The sequence below is a fragment of the Mesoplodon mirus genome (assembly GCF_964341445.2).
Source record: "Mesoplodon mirus genome assembly, chromosome: 9".
Taxonomy (NCBI): domain Eukaryota; kingdom Metazoa; phylum Chordata; class Mammalia; order Artiodactyla; family Ziphiidae; genus Mesoplodon; species Mesoplodon mirus.
This window is the reverse complement of record NC_138985.1, coordinates 43,146,144-43,152,506: the sequence shown is the minus strand read 5'-3', so window position 1 is coordinate 43,152,506 and position 6,363 is coordinate 43,146,144.

The following is a 6,363-nucleotide window of genomic DNA, read 5'->3' as shown; positions in this document are numbered from 1 at the left end:
CTGCACATCTTGTGAACAAGTGGCACTCACAGCTTTTGCTCCAGACTAGCTTTTCAAGGATGTTTAAATAGCTAAAGCCTTAGAAAATAAAAACAGTGTCTCCCTCAACAGCAGAGGCCAGGTTTGTTTATCGTCCAGTGTAATAAAGATAACGTCTCCCACTGCAGCAAAAGTTGGGCAGGTTTGCTTGCAACCCTTATAAATGACTAGTCACTAAGCATAGCATTTCTTAGCTGTGACACAAGCTTTCTTCACATACAGCATCCAAATAGGGCCCTCAGCACTGTCCCCAGTGGACTTGCTGGGCAAGGGGAACTGACACAAACAAGAAGCTCAGGGCTTCCCTGGTGGCGCAGTGGTTGAGAGTCTGCCTGCCGATGCAGGAGACACGGGTTCGTGCCCCGGTCCGGGAAGATCCCACATGACGTGGAGTGGCTAGGCCCGTGAGCCATGGCCCACGTCCGGAGCCTGTGCTCCGCAACGGGAGAGGCCACAACAGTGAGAGGCCCGCGTACCGCAAAAAAAAAAAACAAAAACAAACAGTTTTAAGAAGCTCATGCGTCTTTTTAAAAAATTTTTCTTTTTATTGAAGTATAGTTGATTTACAATGTTGTGTCAATTTCTGCTGTACAGCAAAGTGATTCAGTTATACATATATACATATTCCTTTTTTATATATCCTTTTCTATTATGGTTTATCATAGGATACTGAATCACTTTGTATGTATGTGTATGTGGCGCTGTACAGTAGGACCTTGTCATTTATCCATTCCATATATAATATCATGCTTCTTGATGTGCCATGAGTAATAAAATCCCTGTGTCTCTGACGTCTTATGTCAGCATCCATGAAACTGTGGCAGACTAACTTGTTAGCTGGCAAATAGGTTAAAATCTCAGACTCTTTATAGTTCTTAACAGATGCAAGTAGGTAAATGAAATTTCAAGTACATAATAAATTATTTACAAAGACAGCATTATCAGTGTCATTCAGGACTTTATAACTGAGAGGGACCTATAGGTCATCTAGCTCCCAATTCAGTGTTCTCATTTTACAGGTAAAGGACCACACCCTAGGGAAGTAAGTGAAATTGTTCAAAGTAACAAATAGATAAGAATCAGGAACTGATTCAGGGTCAAGTTTGCTTTACTCAACCCTCATGAGGTTAAAACACTGTCATTTAATATGCAAAGGTTATTTAAAAGCAATGAATAAAATGTGGGTATGAATATCTTAGAACATGAGGTATTGAAATATTTTTATATAATCATTCATTTTGGAGGATTAGTATTCTTTCAGGCTTCCTTGCACATATGCTTGAATACCCACACAAAATATGTTTTTTGATATAAGAATCTTCCTTAACTGGTGATCTGGGCTACAGACAACCAAATCTGAAAGACATTATTAGACTGTAACAAAATATGGTGGGATGTAGGATTAACAGGGACTTCTTTCATGTATTAGACACATGGTGTTTAAATTTCTTTCCTTTCCTGATCATAATCTCATAAATTTGTAGATCATTATATTTACTAATACATTCTAATTTTAAATTCTAAATCATGGTCCTTTTTAATGGATGTATTACCTTGTATCTCTGTTTACTAAGGCAAGCATTGGCATTTCATTTGTCCTGATTTCTCCTTGAGTCAACAAGTACCAGAGCATTTTCTAATTATGTCCAATAAATGTGGAACTAATTACTTAAAACTGCTGAGACTGCAGCTTATTTGCTCTTGAAATCCTGGTTGCACATATATATATTTGCTGATTTTGCTTCTATTCTTAATTACTGCATTTTATAATTTACTAAATTTTTGCCTTACAAAAACTTGCATATAAGTTCAGGGCAAGTTACCAAATTAACATAAGTAGGAACAAGTTTATCAGTCTAATGTCTGAGGAAAGGCAACTGGGCTTTAAGATGATACAGTGTACTAAATATTTATTTGAAAGAAGAAGACAAAACAATACCAAGAAGTTATTTACTGTTGCCAAGGCAAAGGTCTGAGAGAGAAAACAGTTTAGACCAAATATCTGAGCTTTTTTTTTTTAGTGTTTGTTATTTTTATTTTATTTAAAAACATTTTAGAGATAAAATTCACATAACTAAATTCATCACTTAAAAAATAATACAGTTAAGTTTTTTTGTATGTTCAGATTTTGTGTAACCATGACCTGGTCTAGAACATTCTATCACCCCAAAAAGAAATTTTGCACCCATTAGTCCCAATTCCCTCCTCTTCCCACTCCCTGGCAACCACTAAGTTGCTGTCTCTATGGATTTGCCTATTGGGAACATTTTGTGTAAATGGAATCATACAACATTTAGTCTTTTGTGTCTGGCTTCTTTCTCTTACCATTTTTTAAGGTTCATCCATGTTGTAGCATGAGTCAGTACATCATTCCTTTCCATGGCTGAGTAATATTTCATCGTATGCACACACAACTCATCAGTCCATAGACGTTTGGGTGGTCTCCACTTTTTGGCTATTGTGAATATTGCTATTAGCATTCACGTACATTTTTTTGTATGGACATATGTTTTCACTTTTCTTGGGTATATATTCAATATCTAAGAGTGGAATTGCTGGGACTTATGGTAACTATGTTTAACTTTTTGAGGAACTGTGGCTATACCATGTAAAATTCCCATCAGTAAAATTTCTCCACATTCTCACCAACACTTTTGCTAAAAAAATTTTTAACTGAAGTATAGTTGATTTACAATGTTGGGTTAGCTTCTGGTGTACAGCAAAGTGATTCAGATATATATATATATATATATATATTCAGATAGATATATTCTTTTACATATTCTTTCCCATTATAGTTTATTATAAGATATTGAATATAGTTCCCTGTGCTGTACAGTAGGACCTCGTTGTTTATTTAATATAGTAGTTTGTATCTGCTAATCCCAAACTCCTAATTTATCCCTCCCCGCCTTCCCCTTTGGTAACCATGTTTGTTTTCTATGTCTGTAAGTCTGTTTCTGCTTTGTAAATAACTTAATTTGTATCGTATTTTAGATTCCACATATAAGTGATATCTTATATGTGTTTTCCTCTTACTTCACTTATGATAATCTCTAAGTCCTTCCATGTTGCTGCAAATGGCATTATTGCATTCTTTATATTGCTGAGTAGTATTCCATTATGTATATGTACCACATCTTCTTTATCCATTCATCTATCAATGGACACTTAGGTTGCTTCCATGCCTTGGCTACTGTAAATAGTGCTGCAGTGAACACTGGGGTGCATGTATCTTTTTGAATTATGGTTTTCTCCAGATATATGTCCAAGAATGGGATTGCTGGATCATATGGTAGGTCTATTTTTAGTTTTTTACGGAACCTCCATCCTGTTCTCCATAGTGGCTGTATCAATTTACATTCCCACCAACAGTGTAGGAGGGTTCCCTTCTCTCCACACCCTCTCCAGCATTTATTGTTTGTAGACTTTTTAACGATGGCCATTCTGACCTATGTGAGGTGATACTTCACTGTGGTTTTCATTTGCATTTCTCTAATAGTGATGTTGAGCATCTTTTCATGGGCCTGTTGGTCATCTGTCTGTCTTCTTTGGAGAAATGTCTTTTAGGTCTTCTTCCCATTTTTTGATTGGGTTGTTTGTTTTAGTGATTAAATTTATTTATTTATTTATTTACAGCTGCATTGGGTCTTTGTGGCTGCTCGCGGGCTTTCTTTAGTTACGGCGTGTGGGCTTCTCATTGCAGTGGTTTCTCTTGTTGCAGAGCACAGGCTCTAGGTACTAGAGCTTCGTTAGGCTTCAGGCTTTGGTAGTTGCAGCACATGGGCCCTAGAGCACGTGGGCTTCAGTAGTTGTGGCATGTGTGCTCAGTAGTTGTGGTGTGTGGGCTTCAGTAGTTGTGGCGCACAGGCTTAGTTGCTCCGCGGCATGTAGGATCTTCCTGGACCAGGATCGAACCTGTGTCCCCTGCATTGGCAGGCAGATTCTTAACCACTGTGCCACCGGGGAAGTCCCTATTTGGTTTTTTTTTTATGTTGAGCTGTATGAGCTCTTTGTACAGATTGGAAATTAGTCCCTTGTTGGTCACATCATTTGCAAATATTTCCTCCCAGTCTGTCAGTTGTCTTTTCATTTTCTTTACATTTTCCTTTGATGTGCAAAAACTTGTAAGTTTGATTAGGTCTCATTTGTTTATTTTTGCTTTTATTTCTCTTTCCTTCGGATACTGACCTAAGAAAACATTGCTACAATTTATGTCAGAGAATGTTTTTCCAATGTTGTCATCTAGTGTCAAGTCTTATATTTGAGTCTTTAAACCATTTTGACTTTAGTTTTGTGTAGGAGTGAGGGAGTATTTTAACTTCATTAATTGACATACAGCTGTCCAGCTTTCCCAAACACTGCTTGCTGAAGAGACAGTCTTTTCTCCATTATATATTCTTGCCCCCTTTGTCTTAGATTAGGTAACCATAGGTGTGTGATTTTATTTCTGGGCTCTCTAATCTTTCCATTGATCCATATGTCTGTTTCTGTGCCAGCATCATGCTGTTTTGATTACTGTAGCTTTGTAGTATGTCTGAAGTTTGGAGGGTAATGCGTCCAGCTTTGTTCTTTTCCCTCAGGATTGCTTTGGCAATTCTGGGTCTTTTATGGGTCCATACAAATTTTAGGATTATTTGTTCTAGTTTTGTGAAAAATGTCATGGGTAATTTGATAAGGATAGCATTAAGTCTGTAGGTTGCTTTGGGTAGCGTGGCCGTTTTAACATTAATTCTTCCAAACCAAGAGTATGAGATGTTCTTGCCATTTCTTTAAATGACCTAAAATTTCCTTTATCAGTGTTTTATAGTTCTCAGCATATATAGTATGTCTTTCACCTCCTTGATCGGGTTTGTTCTAAAGGTTTTTTTCTTGATGCAATTTTGAGATTAAAAAAAAATTTTCCCTTTCTGACAGTTCATCATTAGTGTAAAGAAATGCAACAGATTTCTGTATTATTCTTGTATCCTGCTACTTTGCTGAATTTATCAGTTCTAGTAGTTTTTGTGTGGAGTCTTTAGAATTTTCTACATAGTGTATCATTTCATCTGCATATAATGACAATTTTACCTCTTCCCTTCCTATTTGGATACCTTTCATTTCTTTTCCTTGTCTGATTGCTGTAGCTAGGACTGCCAATACTATGCTGAAAAGTGATGAGACTGGGCATTCTTGTCTTGTTCCAGATTTTAGTGGGATGGCTTTCAGCTTTTCACTGTTGTGTATTACGCTGGCTGTGGGTTTGTCATAAATAGGTTTTATGATGTTGAGATATGTTCCCTCTCTACCCACTTTGATGAGAGTTTTTATCAGGAATGGATGTTGAATTTTATCAAACGTTTTTCTTACATCTATTGATATCACATGGTTTTTATCTTTTGTTGATGTTTTCTTTTGTATCACATTGATTGACTTGTGTATGTTGAACCATTCCTTATGACCCTGGGATGAATCCAACTTGACTGTGGTTTATGATATTTTTTATGTGTTGTTGGATTTGGTCCGCTAATATATCGTTGAAGAATTTTACATCTATACTCATCAAAGATATTGGCTTTTAATTTTCTTTTCTGGTAATGGCTTTTCCTGGTTTTGGTATCAGGGTGATGGTGTCTTCCTAGAATGCTTTTGGGAATGTTCCTTCCTCTTTAATCTTTTGGAAGAGTTTGAGAAGGATCAGTGTAAGTTCTTCTTTGAATGTTTGGTAGATTTCCCCAGTGAAGCCATCCAGTTCTAGACTTTTGTCGGGAGGTTTTGTTTGTTTGCTTTGTTTTTTAAATTACATTCTACTTCACATATCGGTTTTTTCAAATTATCTATTTCTTCTTGATTCAGCTTTTTGTGGGCTGAATGTTTCTAGAAACTTGTCCATTTCTTCCAGTTGTCCAATTTTGTTAGCATATAATTTTATATATGTTCATAGTATTATTATTTTTTTTTGTATTTCTGCAGTATTGGTGGTTATTTCTCCTCTTTCATTTCTTATTTTGTTTATTTGGGTCCTCTCTTTTTCTTCCTGGTGAGCCTGACCAGAGGTTTGTTGATTTTGTTTACCCTTTCAAAAAATCAGCTCTTGGTTTTATTGACTTTTTCTATTGTTTTTTAAAAAATACTTATTTCGGGCTTCCCTGGTGGCGCAGTGGTTTAGAGTCCGCCTGCTGATGCAGGGGACATGGGTTCGTGCCCCGGTCCGGGAAGATCCCACACGCCACGGAGCAGCTGGGCCCGTGAGCCATGGCTGCTGGGTCCGTGAGCCATGGCTGCTGGGTCTGCACATCCGGAGCCTGTGCTCCGCAACGGGAGAGGCCACAACAGTGAGAGGCC